This window comes from Equus caballus, chromosome 16 (assembly GCF_041296265.1).
Source record: "Equus caballus isolate H_3958 breed thoroughbred chromosome 16, TB-T2T, whole genome shotgun sequence".
In the NCBI taxonomy this organism is placed as follows: domain Eukaryota; kingdom Metazoa; phylum Chordata; class Mammalia; order Perissodactyla; family Equidae; genus Equus; species Equus caballus.
Genome location: NC_091699.1, coordinates 9,514,147 through 9,537,767, shown reverse-complemented (window position 1 = coordinate 9,537,767; position 23,621 = coordinate 9,514,147). Strand labels below are relative to the sequence as shown.

The 23,621-nt window shown below is 38.8% G+C and overlaps 1 long non-coding RNA gene across 5 annotated transcripts in view; it reads left to right on the top strand.

Moving 5' to 3' along the window:
- The window catches only part of LOC138917998 (uncharacterized), a 36,437-nt gene that overhangs the window by 5,154 nt on the left and 7,662 nt on the right, over window positions 1-23,621 (top strand). For 2 of the 5 annotated variants that reach the window (XR_011426746.1, XR_011426747.1), the window contains exons 3-4: window positions 1,043-1,139; window positions 18,514-18,719. This is a non-coding gene — a long non-coding RNA (uncharacterized lncRNA). Of the gene's footprint in view, window positions 1-1,042; window positions 1,140-4,096; window positions 4,217-18,513; window positions 18,720-23,621 lie in introns of all 5 variants that reach the window. The other 3 variants (XR_011426748.1, XR_011426750.1, XR_011426749.1) reach the window with 2 other exon arrangements.

Here is a 23,621-nt window from a genome sequence, read left to right as displayed (position 1 = left end):
GACATTCTCACAGACCTGAGTTTTCTAGATACATGTGATAAAGACCAGCAATGAACGGTCTCTGGAGGCTGAGATCCGATGCTCTGTGAGGTTTTTGGAATTGAATAGCAATATGATTTAGGACTTGAAATTATATGGATCATGGTCCTTTGTAAGGGATTCCTGAATGATAAGTATGACTATTTTATTGCTAACTAGGATGCAATGAATTTGAATGAATTTGACACAACTCTGGATCATGCTACATTAGTATCCTCTAACTCATGAACCACAGAAGTACTCAGTCAGGGATTGCTAGTGGCCATAAAAGAGAATAAAATCATAAGTCTTAAATTAACAAAGAGCAAGAACTGAAAAGACCTTAGATAAGTTGTCCAACTTAATGTATATCATCGTAATATCTAAACATGATTAATTCTATTATAACCATAAATTAGAGTGCTATGCAGCAATTCAAAATATTTGTCAAAATAACGAAACTACATATGATAGAATTTAACAAAGACTCTGAGTATTTAAGATATTCTTTTGCTTTTTTTTAGTGCTGTTTTTCTATCTGTTATGACAAACTCTAAGTTTCAATTGGAGAATTTTATGCTTTTACATTTAATGTAATTATTGACAGTTAGATTTAGGTCATCCATTTTACTATATGTTTTCTTTTTTTCCATTTGGCTTTTGTTCCCCTTTCTCTTTTTTTCTTCTTTGGGGTTAATAATATTTATTTTAAATTCCATTTTAACTTGCTTTTTCTATGTGTGCCTATTTTTAGTGGTCACTGTCTGTATCTACATATATATATATGTACCTGTATATACAGTTATTTTATTGGGTCCTATTGGCTTTCAACCTTGTATACATTTCAGGTGTCTATCATTAGACTTCAGTTTCTCTTTAGACTGCATTGTGTTCATCACCAATAATTCAGTTTTTATCCGTCACCATACATATGTGGCTTTACCATTTCATCCTCCCTCATCCCTTTATCCTCTGGTAACCACTAATCTATTCTCATCTATGTGTTTGCTTATATTCCACATAGGAGTGAAATCATACAGTATTTCTTTCTCCGTCTGACTTGTTTTGCTCAAGATCCATCCATCTTGTCTCACATGGGATGAGTTTGTCTGTTTTTATGGGTGAGTACTATTCCATTGTATATATATACAACACTTTCTTATCCATTTGTCCCTTGATGGGCACCTAGGTTGCTTCCACATCTTGCCTATTGTGAATAATGCTGTGGTGAGCATACGGGTGCATATATCGTTTTGAATTATTGATTTCTTGTTCTTTTGATGAATACCCAGTAGTGGGATGGCTGGATCATACAGTATTTCTGTTTTTAAGTTTTTGAGAAATTTCCATACTGTTTTCCACAGTGGCTGCACTGGTTTGCATTCCCACCACCAGTTTATGAGCATTCCCTTTACTCCACATCCTCTCCAACATGTGCTATTTTTTGTCTTGGTAATTATAGCCATTTGACTGGTGTGAGGTGATACCTCATTGTCATTTTGATTTGCATTTCCCTGATGATTAGTGATGTCAAACATCTTTTTATGTGCCTGTGGGCCTTCTGGATATATTCTTTGAAAAATGTCTGTTCATATCCTCTGTCCATTTTTTTGATTGGATTATTCTTTTTTTTGTTACTGAGTTGTATGAGTTCTTTATATATTTTGGAAAGTAACGCCTTGTGAGATGTATGATTTGCAAATATTTTCTTCCCATTGGTAGGCTGTCTTTTCATTTTGATGATGGTTTCCTTTGCCTTGCGGAAGCTCTTTAGTCTGATGTAGTCCCATTTCTTTATTTTGTCTTTTGACTCCCTTTCCTGTGGAGACATGGTATTCAGAAAGATACTACTAAGACCTACATCAAATCTGTACTGCCTATATGTTCTTCTAAGAGTTTTATGGTTTCAGGTCTTACATCCAAGTCTTTAATCCATTTAGAGTTAATTTTTGTGTATCATGTGAGACAGTCGTCTACGTTCATTCTTTTGCATGTGGCTCTCCAATTTTCTCAACACTGTTAATTGAAGAGACTGTCCTTTCTTCATTGTGTGTTCTTGGCTTCTTTGTTGAAGATTTGCTGTCCCTTGATGTGTGGTTTTACTTCTAGGCTTTCAATTCTGTTCCAAGGATCTGTATATCTGGGTTTTTTATGCCAGTACCATGCTGTTTTGATTACTACAGCTTTGTACTATATTTTGAGTTCAGGGAGCATGATACATCCAAGTGTATTTTTCCCCCCTCAGGATTGCTTTGGCTATTCAGTCTTATTTGTTTTTCCATATAAATTTTAAGATTCTTTTTTATCTTTTCATGAAGAATATCATTGGTATTCCATTCAGGTTTGCATTAAGTTTGTAGATTGAGCTGTAGATCAATCTGTAGATTGATTTAGGTAATATGGACATTTTAACTGTGTTTATTCTTCCAATACATGAACATGGAAGATCTTTCCATTTCTTTGTCTTCTTTGATTTCTTTCATTAATGTCATAGTTATTGGTGTATATGGCATTCACCTCCTTGGTTAAATTTATTCCAGGTATTTTATTCTTTTTTGTTGCAATTGTAAATAGGATTATAGTCTTGACTTCTCTTTCTGCTGGTCCATTATTAGTGTATAGGAATGCAACTGATTTTGTGTGTGTGAGTAAGACTGGCCTTGAGATAACATCTTTTGCCTATCTTACTCTTTTATTTTCTCCCCAAAGCCCCAGTACATAGTTTATATCCTAGTTGTAAATCATTCTAGTTCTTCTCTTTGGGATGCCACCATGGCATAGCCTGATGAGCGGTGTATAGTTCCAAACTGGCAAACCACAGGCCACTGTAGTGGAGTGAAATGCAAATAATTTTTGAATGTTGATTTTGTACCCTGCAGCTTTACTGTATTCGTTGATTATTTCTAATAGTTTTTTGTTGGATTCTTTACAGTTTTCTGTATATAGAATCATGTCAACCGCAAATAGTGATAGTTTTAATTCTTCCTTTCCTTTTTGGATACCTATTATTTCTTTTTCTTGCCTTACTGCTTTGGCTAAAATTTCCAGTACTATGTTGAAGAAGAGTGGCAAGAGTGGGCACCCTTGTCTTGTTCCTGTTCTCAGAGGAATGGCTTTCACTTTTTGACTATTGCGTATGATGTTGGCGGTGGGTTGGTGATATATGGCCTTTGTAATGGTGAGGTACTTTCCTTCTATACCCATTTTATTGAGAGTTTTTATCAAAAATGGATGTTGGAAATTGTCAGATGTTTTCTCTCCATCTATTGAGATGATCATGTGATTTTCAGTCTTCATTTTGTTAATGTGATACATCACATTGATGGATTTGCTAATGTTGAACCATTTCTGCACCCCTAGAGTAAATCCCACCTGATCGTGGTGTATGATCCTTTTAATGTATTGTTGTATTCAATTTCCTAATATTTTGTTGAGTACTTTTGCGTCTATGTTCATCACTGATATTGGCCTGTAATTTTCCTTTTTTGTGTTGTCCTTGTCTGGTTTTCATATCAGGATAATGTTTGCCTCAGAAAATGAATTCAGAAGTGTCCTGTCCTCCCAATTTTTCAGAATAGTTTGAGAAGCATAGGAATTACATCTTCTTTGAATGTTTGGTAGAATTCACCAGAGAAGCTGTATGGTCCTGGACTTTTTCTTTGGGAGGCTTTTGATAACAGTTTCAATCTCTGCTTGTGATTGGTGTATTCAGATTCTCTATTTCTTCATGATTCAGTTTTGAGGGGTCATATGGTTCTAAGAATTTATCCATTTCTTCTAGGCTATTCAGTTTGTTGACATATAGTGTTTCATAGTATCTTCTGTAATCCAATGTGTTTCTGCAGTGTCCACTGTAGTTACTCCTCTTTAATTTCTGATTGTATTTATTCGAGTCTTCTCTCTTTTTTTCTGAATCTGGCTGAGATATTGTCAATTTTGTTTATCTTCTCAGAGAACCGCTTCTTAGTTTCATTGATCCTTTCTATTGTTTTTCTACTTCCTGTTTCATTTATTTCTGCTCTGATTTCATTATTTCCTTCCTTCTCCTGACGTTGGGCTTTGTTTGTTCTTTTTCTAGGTCTTCCAGGTATAGTGAGGCTGGTCTATCTGAGACCCCTCTGGCTTTCTGTTGGCTCCCATAGGCGTGGGTGCTGCTGCCCCATCATGACCGGTGATGCTTGTCCTGGGTTGTCTGAAGGTGCTGGTTGCACTGCTGCCAGGGGTGCTGGGTTCACAGGTGTCACTTTCCCTGCCAGGGACCTGGAGAACTATATGTATCTCCTGCTGCTGCTGAGCTGGTGTTGGGGGGGGGGGTGCCACCAGTGGGGGCTGGGTCATCAGTTCTGCTGTGTTTCCTGAAGGCTCTGGTCACACGTTCCACCTGCCAGTGTTGGGGCAAAGGGGCTATTTGTTCTGCCCCAACTCCATTTGCTCACAGTTGTGTGGGCCAGGCCACCTCCACTGTGCCAGCAGTCACACAGGCCAGGGTGCCACCATCCATGCTCCACCGGCAGTCATGTGAGCTGGGCTGTCCTCACCACTTGTGCAAGCCACTGTGTGAGGATCCACAACCTGGATTGCTGCTGCTCAGGGAGGGTGGTGGGGGCTTCTCCCCTAGTTCCACTGCTTACTGGGGGTTGAGTCCACCCACCTTCAGATGTATAGATGCATGGATCTCTTAGGCATCCTCTAGTGCTGTATAGGAAATCCTCTCTTGGTCAGTGCATGTCCATTTGGCTGTAACTGAGAGGGGAGAGACAAGGGGGAAAATTCCACCATGATGCTGATGTCACTCATGTTGTCTCACTTTTTTTGAACTTTACAAAAAACCAATTTAAAAAAATTGTGGTCTAAATAGTTTATAATATTGTGAAATTTCAGTTGTACATCAATATTTATCAAACACCATATCAATGTGCCACTGCACCCCTTGTACCCACTCTCCTGCCGCCACAGTAACCACTAAATTGTTCTCTTTGTCCATAAGTTTGTTTATATTCTACATATGAGTAAAATCATATGGTCTTTTCTCTCTCTGTGTGGCTTATTTCTCTCAACATGATGCCCTCAAGTTCCATCCATGTGGTTGTGAATGAGACAATTATGTCCTTTTTATGGTGGAGTAGTATTCCATAGTATGTATATACCACGTCATCTTTATACAATCATCAGTCATTGGGCACTGGGGTTGCTTCCACATCTTGGCTATTGTGAATAATGCTGCAGTGAACATAGGGGTGCATACGTCTCTTTGTATTGTTGATTTCAAGATCTTTGGATAAATACCCAGTAGTGGGATAGCTTGGTCATATGGTAATTACATTTTTAATTTTTTGAGAAATCTCCATACTGTTTTCCAAAGTGGCTGCACCAGTTTGCCTTCCAACCTGCGGTAGATGGGGGTTCCCTTTTCTCCACAACCACTCCAACATTTGTTATTCTTTTGTCTTGGTGATTGTAACTGTTCTAACAGGCGTAAGATGATATCTAACTGTAACTTTGATTTGTATCTCCCTGATGATTAGTGATGTTTAGCACCTTGTCATCTGCCTATTGACCATCTGTATATCTTCCTTGGAAAAATGCCTGTTCATATCCTCTGCCCACTTATTGATTGGGTCATTTATTCTTTCATAGTTCAGTTGTGTGAGCTCTTTATATATTATGGAGATTAATCCCTTAACATATATATGATTTGCAAATATTTTCTCTCAGTTCCTGGGTTGTTTTTTCATTTTGATCTTGGTTTCTTTTGCCTTCCAGAAGCTCTTTAGTCTGATGAAGTCGTGGCCACTTGTTTATTGTTTCTTTTGTTTCCCTTGTCTGAGTGGACACTATGTTTGTAAAGATCCTTTTAAGGCTGATGACAAAGAGTGTACTGCCTATATTTTCTTCCAGAAGTTTTATAATTTCTGGTCGTACATTCAAGTCTTAGATCCATTTTGGGTCTATTTTTGTCTATGGAGAATGATAATGGTCTACTTTCATTATTTTAGATGTGGCTCCTTAGTTTTCTCAGCACCACTTATTGAAGAGGCTTTCCTTACTCCATTCTATGTTCTTGGTTCCTTTATTTTTTATTTATTTATTTGTTTTTGAGGAAAATTAGCCCTGAGCTAAATTCTGCTGTCAATTCTCCTCTTTTTGCTGAGGAAGAATGGCCCTGAGCTAACATCTGTGCCTATCCTCCTCTACTTTATATGTGGGATGCCTACCACAGCATGGCATGCCAAGCGGTGCCATGTGCACACCCAGGATCCAAACTGGCCAACCCTGGGCCACCAAAGAGGAATGCGCAAAGTTAACCACGGCGCTAGCAGGCCAGCCCCTCTTGCTTCCTTTATTGAGGATTAGCTGTCCATATATGTGTGGTTTTTTTCAGGGCTTTCAGTTCTGTTCCATTTACCTGTGTGCCTGTTTTTGTACTGGTACCATGCTGTTATGATTACTATAGCTTTGTAATATGTTTTGAAATCAGGGATTGCGATGCCATCAGTTTTCTTCCTGTTTCTCAGGACTGCTTTGGCTATTCTGGGTCTTTTGTTGCCCCATACAATTTTTAAGATTCTTTGTTCTATTTCTGTGAAGATTTTCATTGGGATTTTGATTGGGATTGCATTGAATCTGTGGATTGCTTTAGGTAGTATGGCCATTTTAGCTATGTTTATCCTTCCAATCCAAGTTCATGGAATATGTTTCCATTTCTTTATGTCATCATCAATTTCTTCCAGTAATGTCTTATAGTTTTCATTGTATAGGTCTTTTACCTCCTTGATTAAATTTATTCCTAGATATTTTATTCTTTTTGTTGCAATTGTAAATGGGATTGTATTCTTCAATTCTTTGTTAGTTCATTATTAGAGTATAGAAATGCAACTGATCTTTGTAAGTTTGTATTGTACCCTGCAACTTTGCCGTAATTTTTTATTATTTCTAATAGACTTGCATCTCTTCTCTATTCTTTTTTTTTAATTTTTATTCAGTTAATGATGGGTTACAATCTTGTGAAATTTCAGTTATACATTATCGTTTGTCACTCGTTTTGTAGGTGCACCCCTTGACCATTTGTGCCCAACCCCCCCCCCATCTTTCCCCTGGTAGCCACTAATCTGTTCTCTTGTCTACATTTTTAAATTCCTCGTATGGGTGGAGTCATAGAGAGATTGTCCTTCTATAACTGGCTTATTTCACTTAACATAATTCCCTCAAGTTCCATCCATGTTGTTGCAAATGGGACGATTTTGTTCTTTTTTATAGCTGAGTAATATTCCATTGTATATATACACACCACATCTTCTTATCCAATCATCTGTTGATGGGCACTTAGGTTGCTTCCAAGTCTTGGCTATTGTAAATAGGCTGCAATAAACATTGGGGTGCATAGGACTTTTGGAATTACTGACTTCAAGCTCTTTGGGTAGATACCCAGTAGGGATAGCTGGGGGTTATGGTAGTTCTATTTTTAATTTTTTGAGGAATCTCCATACTGTTTTCCATAGTGGCTGCACCAGTTTGCATTCCCACCAGCAGTGTATGAGGGTTCCTTTTTCTCCACAGCCTCTCCAACATTTGTTACTATCAGTTTTAGATATTTTTGTCATTCTAATAGGTGTAAGGTGATATCTTAGTGTAGTTTTGATTTGCATTTCTCTGATGATCAGCGATGATGAACATCTTTCATGTGCCTATTGGCCATCCATATATCTTCTTTGGAGAAATGTCTGTTCATGTCTTCAGCCCATTTTTTGACCAGGTTGTTTGATTTTTTGTTGTTGAGTTGTGTGAGTTCTTTATATATTATGGATATTAAGCCTTTGTCAGATATATGACTTGCAAATATTTTTTCCCAGTTATTGGGTTGTTTTTTTGTTTCAATCCTGTTTTCATTTGCCTTGAAGAAGCTCTTTAGTCTGATGAAGTCCCATTTGTTTAATCTTTCTATTGTTTCCCTTCTCTGAGAAGACATGGTGTCTGAAAAGATCCTTTTAATACTGATATCAAAGAGTGTACTGCCTACGTTTTCTTCTAGAAGTCTTATGGTTTCAGGTCTCACCTTTAGGTCTTTGATCCATTTTGAGTTTATTTTTGTGAATGGTGAGAAAGAATGGTCAATTTTCATTCTTTTACATATGGCTTTCCAGTTTTCCCAGCACCATTTGTTGAAAAGACTTTCCTTTCTCCATTGTATGCTCTCAGCTCCTTTGTCGAAGATTAGCTGCCCATAGATGTGTGGTTTTATTTCTGAGCTTTCAATTCTGCTCCATTGATCTGTGCACCTGGTTTTGTACCAGTACCATGCTGTTTTGATTACTGTAGCTCTGTAGTATGTTTTGAAGTCAGGGATTGTGATGCCTCCCGTTTTCCTCTTTTTTCTCAGGATTGCTTTAGCAATTTGGGGTCTTTTGTTGCCCCATATGAATTTTAGGATTCTTTGTTCTAATTCTGTAAAGAATGTCATTGGGATTCTGATTTGGATATCATTGAATCTATAAATTGCTTTAGGCAGAACAGACATTTTAACTATGTTTATTCTTCCAATCCATGTACATGGAATGTCTTTCCGTCTCCTTATGTCATCATCCAATTCTCTCAGAAAGGCCTTTTAATTTTCATTGTATAGGTCTTTCACTTCCTTAGTTAAATTCACCACGACGTATTGTATTCTTTTTGTAGCGATTGTGAATGGTATTGTGTTCTTGGGTTCTTTTTCCTGTTAGTTTGTTATTAGAATATAGAAATGCTACTGATTTATGCAAATTACTGTTATATGCTGAAACTTTGCTGTAGTTATTGATTACTTCTGAGAGTTTTCCAATGGATTCTTTGGGGTTTTCTATATATAAGATCATGTCATCTGCAACAAGCGAGAGTTTCAATTCTTCCCTCCCTATTTGGATTCCTCTTATTCCTTTTTCTTGCCTGATTGCTCTGGCCAGGACCTCCAGTACTATGTTAAATAAGAGTGGTAATAGAGGGCATCCTTGTCTCGTTCCTGATTTGAGGGGGATGGCACTCAGTTTTTGCCCATTGAGTATGATGTTGGCTATGGGTTTGTCGTATATGGCCTCTATTGTGTTGAGGTCGTTCCCTTCTATGCCCATTTTGTTCAGAGTTTTTATCATGAACGACTGTTGAATCTTGTCAGATGCTTTCTGTGTATCTATTGAGATGATCGTGTGGTGTTTATTCCTCAGTTTGTAGATGTGGTGTATCACGTTGATTGATTTGCGGATGTTGAACCATCCCTGTGTCCCTGGTATGAATCCCAGTTGATCCTGATGTATGATCCTTTTGATGAACTGCAGAATTCTGGTTGCCAAAGTTTTGTTTAGAATTTTTGCATCGATGTTCATCAGCGATATTGGCCTGTAGTTCTCTTTTTCTGTGGTGTCCTTGTCAGGCTTTGGTATCAGCGTGATGTTGGCCTCGTAGAATGTCTTAGGAAGTGTTCCATCCTCCATAATTTTTTGGAATAGCTTGAAAAGCATAGGTATTAAATCCTCTCTGAAAGTTTGGTGGAATTCCCCAGGAAAGCCATCTGGTCCTGGGGTTTTATTCTTTGGGATGTTTTTGATTGCTGTTTCAATCTCTTTCCTTGTGATTGGTCTGTTCAAATTGTCTGCCTCTTCTTGAGTGAGCTTTGGGAGATTGTAGGAGTCCAAGAATTCATCCATTTCCTCTAGGTTATCCATTTTGTTGGCATATACTTTTTCATAGTCGTCTCTTATAATCTGTTGTATTTCTTTGGAGTCTATTGTTATTTCTCCTCTTTAATTTTTGATTTTGTTTATTTGAGCTTTCTCCCTTTTTTCTTTGTAAGTCTGGCTAGGGGTTTGTCAATTTTATTTATCTTCTCAGAGAACCATCTCTTTGTTTCATTGATCCTTTCTACTGCCTTTTTCGTTTCAATAGCATTTGTTTCTGCTCTGATTTTTATTATTTCTCTCCTTCTGCTGACTTTGGGCTGTGTTTGTTCTTCCTCTAATTCGATTAGGTGTAATTTAAAATTGCTTATTTGGGATTTTTCTTGTCTGTTAAGATGTGTCTGTATTGAGATGAATTTTCCTCTTAATACAGCTTTTGCTGTATCCCATATGAGTTGGCATGGTATGTTATCATTTCCATTTGTCTCCAGGTATTTTTTGATTTCTTGTTTAATTTCTTCAATGATCCATTGCTTGTTCAGTAGCATATTGTTTAGTCTCCACATCCTTGTGCCTTTCTCAGGTTTTTTCTTGTAATAAATTTCTAGCCTTATAACATTATGATTGGAGAAGATGCTTGTCATTATTTCAATTTTTTAAAATTTGTAGAGGCTTGCCTTGTTTCCCCACGTATGATCTATCCTTGAGAATGTTCCACACGCACTTGAGAAGAATGCGTATTCTGCTGTTTTTGCATGAAGTGTTCTGTATATGTCTATTAAGTCCAATTGTTTTAGTTTTTCATTCAGCTCCACTATTTCCCTGTTGATTTTCTGTCTGGATGATCTGTCCATTGATGTGAGTGGGGTGTTGAGGTCCCCTACTATTATTGTGTTTTTTTTAACATCTTCCTTTAGGTCTGTTAATAGTTGCTTTATGAACTTTGGTGCTCCTGTGTTGGATGGGTAGATATTTATAAGCATTATTTCTTCTTGATGAAGTGTCCCTTTGATCATTATATATTGCCCTTCTGTGTCTCTCTTTACCTGCCTTATTTTGAAATCCGTTTTGTCTGATATAAGTACTGCAACACCTGCTTTCTTTTGCTTGCTATTAGCTTGAAGTATTGTCTTCCATCCCTTCACTCTGAGCTTGTGTTTGTCCTTGGGTCTGAGGTGTGTTTCCTGGAGGCAACAAATTGTTGGATCTTGTTCTTTAATCCACTTTGCCACTCAGTGTCTTTTTATTGGAGAGTTCAATCCGTTTACATTGAGGGTGATTATTGATGCATGTGGACTTAATGCTGTCATATCTGGTTTCCCTGCATTACCTTTGTTTCTGGTCCTGTGTGTTTTAGCCTACCCATTGACTTCTGCAATTTCTTATGCTGGGTTTCTTAGATTTTTCCTTATTTATATTTCGTGGCTCTGTTCTGTTTTTTAGTTTAGTGGCTACCCTCAAATTTGTATTTAGAGTCTCATGTATAATATAGTCTATTCTCTGGTGGTCTCTTACTTACTTGGCCTAGACTGATTTAGTCCCTTTCCTCTTCCCCTCCTATATTATTATTTTCATCTCTTATTCCAACTTGTGTTATGAGTTTGTAGTCAGAGTGATAAGATCGTCTTTACTTTGGTGGTTTCCTTACCTTTATCCTAATGCTATAGTTGAATATTTGCTATCGTATTCTGGTTCTATCTATCTGTCTCCCTACTCTGTGGCTTGTGACCTCTTTCTCACTTTTTTTTCTTTTTTCAGGTATGAGAGCCTTCTTAAGGATTTCTTGTAGTGGAGGACTTTTGGTTACAAATTCCCTTAACTTTTGTTAGGAAAAGATTTAATTTCTCCCTCACATCTGAAAGATATTTTTGCTGGATAGAGCATTCTTGGCTGAAGATTTTTATCTTTTAAAGTTTTGAATATGTCACTCCATGCTCTCCTACCTTGTAAGATTTCTGTACAGAAATCCGCTGTAAGTCGGATAGGAGTTCTTTTGTAGGTTATTTTCTTCTGTCTTGCTGCCCTGAGTATTCTTTCTTTGTCTTTCATTTTTGCCATTTTTATTACTATATGCCTTGCAGTAGGTCTTTCTACATTGACAAATCTAGGAGATCTGAAAACTTCCTCCACACACATTTCTCCCTCAATCCCTAGATTTGGGAAGTTCTCTTCTATAATTTCATTAAGCACACTTTCTGCTCCATTTTCCTTTTCCATGCCCTCAGGAATTCCGATGATTCTTAAATTCATTCTCCTCATTGAATCTGATATCTCTCTGATATTTTCCTCATTCTTTTTAATCCTTAGTTCTCTTTCTTCCTCTGTCTGGAGCCATTCAGCCTATCTATCTTCGATTATGCTAATTTGCTCCTCTATGGTGTCTACATGGGCATTCAGGGAATCCGTATTCTGTTTTGTCTGATCCATCGTATTTTTCATCTCTAGTATTTCTGATTGATTCTTCTTTATAGTTTCAATCTCTTTTGTGAAGTAACTCCAGAAGTCATTGACTTGTTTCTCTTTCTTTCCCTCTACCTCGTTGAGCTTTTTGATGATAGCTACTCTGAGCTCATTTTCACTTAGTTTACCTATTTCCAAGTCCTCAGGACTTAATTCTGTGTTTTTATTGTTTTCCTTCTGTTCTGGAGCTTTTATAAATTGCTGGATGTTAGAGGAGCAGTTTTTGCACATGATGGTAGTATTCGTTTGCAGTTACAGCCTGTCACCACTAGATGGGGGCTGAGAGCCGCACATTCTGAGCTCTCCGCCTTCAGGCAAGATGGCAGCAACCAGTGCAGGTTGGGGAGGAGGGGCCCTTTCTCTCACGCACCGATCTGGATTCTGACCAGCTCTCATTCTCTCGTCTCTCGGTGCCTTGGCTTGATGGGGTCCCCATGCACAGAAGCTTTCCCCTGTCAGTGGGTTTCCACTGTACCAGCGGCTGGAGTCCTGGACGATCCCCGGTTGTGCGGCCCCTTCCCCACTCCTTCCCTCACCCGCAGCAGCGATCCCAGTCTCTAGAGGAGGGAACGAAGTTCTCTCCTACCCGGTTCCAGCTCCTCCAAGGCCGTCTGCAGCCTCTCCATCCTCCGTGGTCTTGTTTCTGTAGTTCTCTGATGGTCTGGCATTAGGATTATTGGCTGAAGTTCAGTTTTTCCAATCCTTTGTTGTAGTTTGGAGTGGAGAGAGTCCCAGGTCAGCTCACCCCGCCATTTCGCTCTGCCCCTCTCCCTGTCTTCTCTTTTCTTGATCATTTCCTTCCTTCTGCTTGCTTTTGGTTTTTTTGCTCTTCTTTTATATCTTCTTAAGGTGAACAATTAGGTATTTATTTAAAATGATTTTTTCTAATATAGGTGTTACAGCTATAAATTTTCCTCTGCATCCTCGTTTACTTGTTATCAGTTGTGGGATGTTGTTTTTGTTTCATTCATTCCGATTATTTTTAGTTTCCATCGTGATTTCTTCTTTGACATATGGGCGGTTTAGAAGCAAGTAGTTTAATTTCCAAACTTTGAGATTTTCCCACATTTCTTTCTGTTGATTTTTAATTCAATCATATTGTGATAGGAGAACTTGACATTATTTCAGTTCTTTTAAATATATTGAGTGATTTATAGCCTAGCATATGGTCTGTGCCTCTATTCTATACGTGACACCATTCCAATTGGCAGATAAGATTGTTCATATTCATTTTTTAATCTAGTTTTTCTCTCCATTATTGGGAATACAGTGTGACAGTTAAAAAATTATTGACTCAGCTATAAGTTCATTCATTCTGGCTGCTCTGTAAATACACTTTTGGTCTTTAATCACACACCCATCCTTGGGTTATTTTGTGGTGGAGTATCTCCTTGGCTCCTGCATCACTCAGAGCTTCTCCAGTGCCTGGTGCCAGCAGCTCACACTAATCAGCAGCTTCCATGTGTGTCTCCCATTGAGCAGTTTTGCAGTTAAGTATCTCTGGTGAGATGTCCCGTGGACAGCTTTACGCAGCACCCTAGGGGGTGGGCTTCTTGAAGATCCATTCTCACAGCCGACGTGCACTGTCCTTTCAGTAAGTGAATGCCTCGCCCTCTCCCACAAGGTCTGCATCTCATTCCTGTCAAGTGGATCTCCCATGGGCCCTCAATCTCAGCCCTGTTTAGTGTTCCTTATATGTCTAGTCTTATATTCTGTAGCGTTCTGTTTACTTACTTGCTAATCTCTCATTATTCTAATTTGCTTATTAAGTATTAATTAATAGTCATTTATGTTAACAGTTTCCTGTTCAAATTACTGTGAGGTTTCTCTTTCTTCATTGGACCCAGCCTGAGAATGGCATAGTAAAGACCCCAGCCATTGTTGACAATTTGTTTATATCTTCTTTAATTCTGTCAGACTTTCTTCATGTATTTTGTTGCTCAGTTGTCAAATATGTTTATGTTTATAATTGTTAAATATTTATGTAAGTTGCTCTTTTCCTCCTTATAAAATATTCCTTTTTGTCTCTAGTGACGTTTTTGACATCAAAGAGTATTTTGCCTGATATTGATATAGCCACTTCAGCTATTTTGTTACTATTTGCATGGTGTAATTTACTATGATTTTACTTTGAACCTGTTTATCTATTTGAATCTAAAGTGTGTCTCTTGTAAACAGCATACAGTTGTATATTGTTGTGTTTTGAGATTGACAATCTTTGTTTTTTTCTCCCCCAAGGACGATTGGCCCTGAGCTAACATCTTTGCCAATCTTCCTCTTTTTGCCTGAGGAAGATTGTTGCTGAGCTAACGTCTGTGCCAATCTTGCTCTGCTTTAGTGGGATGCGGCTGCAGTGTGGCCTGATGAGGGCTGATAGGTCCCACCTGAGATCAGAACCTGCAAACCCTGGGTGACGGAAGCAGAGCACATGAACTTAGCCACTATGCCAAAGAGCTGGCCCCAACCATCTCAGCTTTCAATTGGAGTCCTTCATACATTTCAAATTTAATTCAATTATCGATATTGTTTACTTTATAACTCCCATTTTGCTGTTTCCTATGTTTTATGTGCTTTTGTGCCTTTTTTACTGCTTTTTTATATTAAATATATTTTTTCCAGAGGAACATTTTACTGGTTCTCTTAATATCCTGAATTATTTTCTTAGTAGTTATTCAGGGGAAGACAATATACATCTTAACATAATACTCTTAAGATTAATATTAATTAACTTCCAGTAAGGTTTAGAAACTGTTTCAATATAGCTCCATTCCTCCCTGCCTTTGTCCCATTTTCATATATATATTACATCTTTATATAGGTCCAACAATACAGTTTTATCATTGTTTTGTGCAATCATCTTTGCAATCAGTTAAAAGAAAGAGAAAAATGCATTTTCAATGTTATCTGGCCTCCATTGTTTCTGAAGAGAAGTCAGCTTCAGTTGCTTGTGGTTCCCTTGTACATAATGAGTCCTCTTTCTCTTGCTTCTTGCAAGATTTTCTACTTGTCTTTGGCCTTCAGTAGCTTGACTATGATGTGTTAATATGTGAATTTCCTTTTGTTTATACTGCTTGAAGTTTGTTGACCTTCTTGCATTTCTAGATTGGTTTTTCCTCATTTGGGGAAATGTTGGGCCATTATTTCTTCAAAGAACTTTTCTGCCCTTTTCTCTGCTCTCCTTCAAAGTAACTATTATACTCCTGGAACTTGAGTCATGTGTATTCTTGCTATGCTTGACTGTTTTCCCAGCAGGTTGTGACATTCTGTTAATTTTTATTCCTTTTATTTTTGTTTCTTCAGACTGGAAATCTCCATTGACCTATCAGCAGGGTCACAAAATCTTCCTTCTGACGACTCAATTTTGCTGTTGAGCTTGTCTTTGGAACTTTTCATTTCAGATATTCAACACTTTATGTCTTGAATTTCTGTTATGTTCTTTTTAAAAAGTAATCTCTCTTTATTGATTCTCTATTTGATGAGCCATTGTAGACATTATTTTCGTTTGTCAAATATGGTTTCATTTAGATCTTTGAATATATTTATAATAGCTCTTTTTAAGTATTTTTTTCCTGAGTCCAATATCTTCACCTCCCCCAGAAACAGTTTCTGTTGACTTTTCCCCATGTATGGTTCACACTTTCCCATTTCTTTGCAGGTCTCATTTTTTATTGTTGACAACTGGACATTTTAGATAATATTGCACCAACTCTGGATTTAGATCTCCTACTTCTCCCGGAATTGATATTGTTGCTTTTGTGTACCGACTTGAGTAATTATGTAATCTGTCTCCTTTGCAACATGGAGAGGCTGATGTCTCTGACCAGTTTATTATTATTTTTTTAATTCTTTTTTTCTCTTCTAAGCCTGGCTTCATAGAGTCACTTCTGGGTCACCATAGCTTAGTGGTCAGCTGATGAATGGCCAGATGTTGCCATTCTACCCCTTGACAATGGATCTGAGTGTTGGTTGGGAAACACATTAAAATTCCCAGCTTTTAGCAGACAAAGAGAAACACCATATGATTTCACTCATAAATGGAAGATAAACTAACAGACAAAGAGAACAATTTGGTGTTACCAGAGGCAAAGGGTGTTGGGGGGAAGGCACAAGGGGTGAAGGGGCACATTAATATAGTGACAGACATATAATAATGTACAACTGACATTTCACAATGATATAAATTATTATGACCTCAAGAAAATAAAAAAAATAGATCCTTGACTTTTTACTTTCTGCAGGGCCTTCTCCTGTCACCTCTTTGCATACTCAAGACCTCATATTCAGCCAGAGATGAACAGATGGCTAGGGTTCTCACAACTTTATGCATACACCCAACCTTCCAGACCGCCACGAATATGTCAAATCTTATTAAGAGCTTCTCTGGCTTTCTCATTTCCAGAATTGTCTTGATTAACCTCTGGTTAGTCTCATGATACTGCACCCTCAGACCGTCTGTGTTAGCTATCCATCCCCAATTGTTTGCACTGAGGTTCATATTCCTTTTGCACAGCACCTCCAGGCATGGGGTTTTTCCATACTCCATTCTAACTCATGGCAGTCTCCTAGAGCTCAAAGGTGCTGGTTTTCATACCTTGTTCAGCTCTGGTAAAACAAAGCCAGAGGGAGATGGGAGCATCCCTAGGCTAAAACTCTGGACACTCTCATCGTCCCTTCCTGGAGTTCAGTAGTTTTGCTTGAATAAATGCTTCTTGATTCATTTATGTGTTTGCTCAATTTTCATAGTGTGAAAGTAATTGTTTTAATAATTTTATGCAGTTTCATCATTGCTTTTTGGGGAAAATTGCCAAGTTACTCATTACACCATTCTGAGGGTCCCACTCAGTTATCTTTTTACTAATTTAAAAAATAAGAAAAAAATATACTTACACACATTTTTATCATGTTGAGAACATTTTATGAGAGTCCAGAATGGGTAAGCTGGGTGTCCAGGAATTCCTCTGCTCAGAGACTCCAGCAAGTCTTCCCAGTGGCTCATCTGAGGGCACAAATGGTTTCACAGACCGGGGCAAAAAATGACACTATTTTAAAACAAAATTTCAGATCAATCCTTGATTTTGATACCTTTTCATTTGAAAACCGAATTTTCTCCCCTTCACAAATTATCACAATGAATAATACCACTTATTAGTCATTCATTTTTTCCCTTAACCTCTTTTTTAATACCTATTGTGATGTAACATGGAAGACATAAAGTTCAAAAGGGGATCCAGTACTCGATTACTGCAATGTGTGAAACGGTTTTAACATATTATACTGTAGTGATTGCGTTTATTGAGAATTATTTTAGTAACTAGATGGGGAAGTAGCCAATGTTCCTTTTGAGAAATATTCTAAAGAAAAACTAATTTGGTTGAAAAAATTCTAAATAAAGAATTTGTAATGTTGATTGTCCATAGGTCTACAATAAGAAATGTGTAATTACTTATGATTTGGTAACAGTCAAGAAAAGTAAAGTTGTTTACATTTGTATTGCCAGAGTTAAATGCAAATAGACAATATTAACTTTGGTTAAAAAAAAAAAACCTCCTAAAACACAGATAGCAATGCTAAGAACACAAGAAATTAGCAAGTGAAAGGGATTTAAGAAGAACTGAGTTAGAGACTGAATGATGTTCACTCTCAAGAAGTCCACCCATTTTATTGAGCAAAAATGTCCTCGCCCTCTGTAATGGGTTGAATTGTGTCCCCCCTCCCCCCATAAAGGATATGTTGCCCTGCTAACTCCTAGCTCCTCAGAGTGGGACCTTATTTGGAGACATGGTCTTTGCAGAGGTTCAGTTTAAATGAGGTCACAAGAGTGGGCCCCAATCCAATATGACTGGTGTCCTTATAAGAAGGGGAAATTTGGATGTGTATGCACATAAGGAGAGTGCCAGGTGAAGATGTAGGCAAAGATCAAGGGGGTGTATCTACAAGCCCAGGAACACCAAAGATTGCCAGCAAACCACCAGAAACTAGGAGAAAGACCTGGAACAGGTTCTCACTCACAGCGTCAGAAGGAACCAAATCTGCTTAAACCATGATCTTGGACTTCCAGCCTCTAGTGCTGTAAGAGAATAAATCTGTGTTGTTGCAGCCACCCAGTTTGCGGTGCTTTGTTATGGCAGCCTGAACAAGCAAATACACGCTCATTCTCTCACTCATACAGTGGGGGTTAAAAATAAAAAACAACCCCAGCAGAGTAAACAGCAGCAGCAGCAGCCTCCTGAAGGTTTACAGCATAGAGAGACGGTGGAAGAATGAGTGCCGAGGCTCTCTTCAGCTGGAAACAACCCCATTCTTCTTCAGAGAGCTGCTCCTACCACTGATCAAGAGCCACAGCCCTGTGGTTTCAGTAAAAGCTGCCAATCACTTTCCCTCTCATCTCCAGGTGACAGATGATCTGCATCTTGCTTTGCCATCCAATTAGAGCTTGGAAAAGGGATTGAGTTCCTCCCTAGAGGAGACATCAGAGTCTAGAGCTGTTGGCTGCCGTGTCTTCCTTACTGTGAAGGAAGCTGATCTGTCGTGTGAAGGAACAGAGTCAACATACAGAAGGAAGAGGACTTGAGTGGGAGACAAGGAGAGAAGCTGATGGTGTGTGAGAACCTGGTCTCAGCCATCCTCAAAGCTCAGCTGCACACAACCTTTCCAGCTGTGTCCTGTCCTGCTTGTGGTTTGTTCATATGAGCACTTGCATTCCTCTAAGCTAGTTTAGTTGTGTTTCTGTTCTTGCAAGTAAACAACTCCACGTTAATATACCACTGGAAAATTAAGTGGATTTTAGTATTCCTATATGCCAAAAGTGTGGTTTGGGTGTCTTGAGCAGGTGCCTAAATTGATATCACAGATTTAAAAAGGGTTTGAAAACCATAAGCGTTATCATCTTAAAGTTGTACTCAATGCATGTTTTCATTAGATCAAATTATATAGTGTTGGAATTCAGAGTTACTGTTGCATGGGGAGTCAGGTATTAGTAATTCTGATGACATAACTTTATCTCTCTGTATAAATTTTTTACAAGTTATTTCTTTAAATCTTGCCCTGTGTCTTTCTAACAAGTTGCACTGACATTGAATCAGAAGGAATATTGAGTTGCAATTTTAAATATCACTCATCTTCAGCCAGGGACTCACTGAACTGAGACAGACAGTATCTGGGTATTATAAATTCACCTCTAGACTCTTCCAACAGGGCTTGTTTTTCTGCCACAAGCTTGTACCTCCTCCAATTAAACCTGCTACTGCCACAACATTAATCTTTTTAAACCTCATTCAATCATCTATGTGTTCATTCATTTGCTCAGTAATTCACATGTCAAGTTTTTATTGTGTGCCTATGTGTGACCATTACTCTGATTGGTGTTGGGAATGTTTAGATTCAAGGAATATAGCACCAGCCCTCAGGAGTTTCCAGTCAGCACACAGTTCATGCCAATTCTTGACTTGAAAATGGTCCATACCTCCAATGGCTCATAGGATAGTGTCAGAATGCCTTGGCTGACCAAAGTGTCCCTTAGCTGGAGTTGAAAGTGCAGCTAACTCAAAAACTGAGAAGTCAGCTGGTGACCAGGAAGGTAATCTGAAGCATTCAGATAAGTTGCCAAAACTCATGGAGGTATCAGGAACTAGAGCACGAAACTTCATCACAGCCAAATGTCGGCCAGGGAAAGTATGTAGCTGTTAACCCCTCCTGTGTGAATCAGCCCATGCAGCTGAGCCCTGGCTTATAATACAGGCTTAAATGTGGACTTCTGGGTTGACTTCAGACAGGAAGGTTGAAAATACAATCGTTTGCCACCCTTGGAAAGTGAAAAAAAAAAAGGCTTAATGACTTATTCTTTGCTTCATTAATTCATTCATAAAATCACCAAATATTATACTCCAGTCATGGTGCTGGGTTCATAGAGTCTAGGACAGTAGTGACCTGGGGAGTATGGAGCTTGCACCGTCTCTGGCAAGATGAGTGTTGAACCAACAGCTATAATCATGGTGAAGGATTACAAGAGCTCCTCCCCTCATCTCCCAGTCAAGAAATGGTGGCCCCATCTATGCCATTACTCAAATCAAAAATGGAGGCATTGCCCTTGACACCTCCTGTGATCAATATTAGCTATGTGCCCCAATACCCGGTTTCCCTCCACTGTTTTCCACAGAGAATAACTCTACTTTTCCCTCCCCTTGACCAAATGATCCTTGCCAATGAGCTGTGAGTAGAGGTGACAGGTGTCACCATTGTGTGGAAGCATTTACAAGTCAGTGCATGATTGTCTGTATTCTTTTAATCCTAATTCAGCAAGCAGCCACATTCCAAGTGCAGCGTCTCCATCAACCTGGGTCTTTGAGTGGGGACAATGTGGAACAAAGTCCCTGCTGAATTTCCATGGACGTGGAGCATGGAGGGGGAGTTAATCTAAGTTGTTCTAAGCCATTAAGATTTTGGTGCTGTGTGTCACACAGTATAGCCCGCTCATACTGAAGGGTATACTTCACTATCTCTCAGCATCATGCAATACATCAGCAGTTCCTGTTGACTAATTCAAGATAAGTCCTGGATCTATCCACTTCTCATCATCTCTTTACAGTCATCCCAGCCCAAGCCATAAGCCATCTTTTGCCTGGACCATTGCAATATCCCCTCTTTGGTCTCCTTGTTTCTACTTTTGGCCACTTAAATAGACATTAGAGTGATGCTTTTAAAACTCAACTCAAATCAAATCATGTCAGTCTTCATTCTGAAACCCTACAATAGCTTGCTGTTAAACCTAGCAGAAAATGTAAACTGCTGCCATGGGTACAAGACCCTACATGGTCTTCCTCCCGCCTGCCTGTCCTAACTCGTCTCCGGTCACATTGCCTTTGTTCATTACACTTCAAAAACGCCAGCCTTCATTTCCTTTCCCAAGGTTCCAAGATGTCCCCTCTGCCCGGAATGTTCTTGCTTTGACCTTCACTCACCTGGCTCCTTTGCTTCAATGTCACCTCTTCAGAGAGATCTTTCCTGACCAGAAAACCAAAGGAGCTTTCTAGTGCGTGTTATTTTCATTTTCCACATAACACTCATCACCATCTGATGCTTCTCTTGCTTACATGTTTGGTTGTTTTCAGTCTATCCCCATGAGAAGGCCAGCTCTTTTAAAGCAGGGGCCTTGCCTTCCTTTTTTTGAATATCTCCCTAGAGCTTAAGGAGGTCTTTAGTCAAAATGCGTGGCCTGCCCCAATGAACGAGGGATCCGTGTGTGAGTGAATGAAGGAGCGTGTGCTAACAACTACAACAGGAGTGCTGGGCACAAAGGAGCTTGCTGCCGGGGAACAATCCGCCATCAGGGACTTGTTGCCAACAGTGACTTCCACACCCATTTTTGTGCAAATCTTTCATCCTGTGCTAGTGAGCTGGTCTATAAAAATTAAAAAAACAGCACATAAGTGAAATCTCTCCTCTCTCTCTTAAGAGAACAAGAGGAAACAAGCTCCTAGTGCAGCACTTCGAATATAAAGTGGTGAAGGGTTTTAGGGCACCATAATAGAGTGTTATTCCTTTTGTGAAAATCCCATTCCTGGAGATCTTTAAAAATAGGATAATATAAAGATGTAGTTTAATTTTTACTCATTTCTGAAACCCCATGGTTATTTCAACAACAACAGCAATGAGGGATGTTGCACAGAGAGTTTCCGTAGACATCTCTCCATGATAGTGATCGCTTGGAAGCAGTGGAAAGCTCCACACTTAATAACTGTTTCAGTGTTTGCTTTTCTCTTTTATTTGAAGATGTACATAAATGATACTCAACAGAAATAGTGGGCTTAAAAGAGGGACCCGCCTGTCTTTTTGTTGTTGAGGCGTGTTTAGGTTTGTCTTACCTTCTTGGTAAGCATTGGATTATAATCCAGTTGTGGCTGGATGATTGTCTGCGCCTTTCCTTTGATCGCAGTTTTGCGGCAGGTAAGAATCCTGATGGGTTGAAAACGCAGGCAGTTTTTTGACACTGCAAAATGTCAAACCATAGAGAATGAAGCTCCTTTTGGCTAATTTAAAATAGTATTTCGCTTATTTTTTCCACTTCATGATCTTCCTTTTTTCTCTGAGACAATACCACTATTATTTCTTCTAATTCTAGTTCTTCTGGTTACAATGTCCCATTAGGTTTGGACTTAAAGGTTGTTCATATGGGGTGAGACATTCAAAACAGAAATGCTCCAGGAAAGATTCTGGTTCTGTTAACCTGACATATTCGGGAAGCCTGGTGACGTGTTTTATGGGGTATGTGGACATGGTGGGCTATCTGATACAGCACTGAAGCAGTCATAAAGTTTGTTTTAACAGACATTTAAACAAAGCCTGCTCATTCTTAAGTTTATTGAAATTGATCACTTGCTACCTGGACTGAAACCATAGAGGAATTTATTGGTCCCCAAGAGCATTGGCATTTGAGCGGCAAGCTGGGTAAACTGAGGCCTAGAAAGGATTCAACCCAGGGCAAATGGAAGTGGGGGAATTGGCTCTAGTTTATAGGTTTCCAGGACTCAGGTCACAGGCAATTTTCTGGCCCAGGGGTGCAGGGTTTTGTTTTGTCTTGTTTTCCTTTTTGGTTTTGTTTTCCAATATCAATTTAAGCTTGAATGGCTGATGTTTGCTGCTAAGATTTTAGGCAAAATGCCAAATATTTTCTTCACAAAGAATTGGCAAAAGCCAAAAGCCTGCTGATTTTGCTTTGGTGCTGTGTATAATTTTTTTTCATATATCTTCACAGCTCATCCTGCCTGATCTTTTTTGTCTTAAACCTTTATGATATATTTATAAAAATCTCATGCTTTTGTATAATTCTAAAAGAATTCCAGAAAGGAGGAAAAGATCCAGGATACTCTGGTAAAATTCAATGGAATTTAAATTCTAGGAAAGGATCTATACTCTGGGCCTCCTCCACCATCCCAGATTCTCAGCACAGCCCGATGCCTCCCTTCCTCTCCTACTCCAGCCGAGAGGGGTTCTCTGAGTAGTGGATATACTACCTTGAGTCAAAGATCCCCACAATTCCTTAAAATGATCTAAGAATTTCAAATAAACAAACTGAGACATACCACTGGAGAACAGTGAAAAGAAAATAGAACATCCCTTCAGTCAAAATACCCTGCATCTTCACATACAGCTTCATGACACATGACAGGTAGAAGAGGACATTTCCTATAACTAGTCAAAAATAAAATCTATGTTGAGTGTGAATTGCCTTTAGAAAAAAAGACAAGAATATTCCCCCCGCCCTCCCCTCCCCGCCCCAATAATCCTGAATCTGTAGTAGGGTCTCTCAACCTGGAATCTTGCTCCAAAGTGGTGTTTGGGCGCTGGGAGGGGTGGGAAAGAAATGGTTCATTGTTTGTGGGAAGTTAATAAGGGAGAAAACACACTTGATTCCTACTGTGTGAAACAGCATTTAACACATTATGTCATTTTTTATACAGTAATTCTTTCCGATAGTTTTGGTAGGAAGTGAGATTTCCAGTT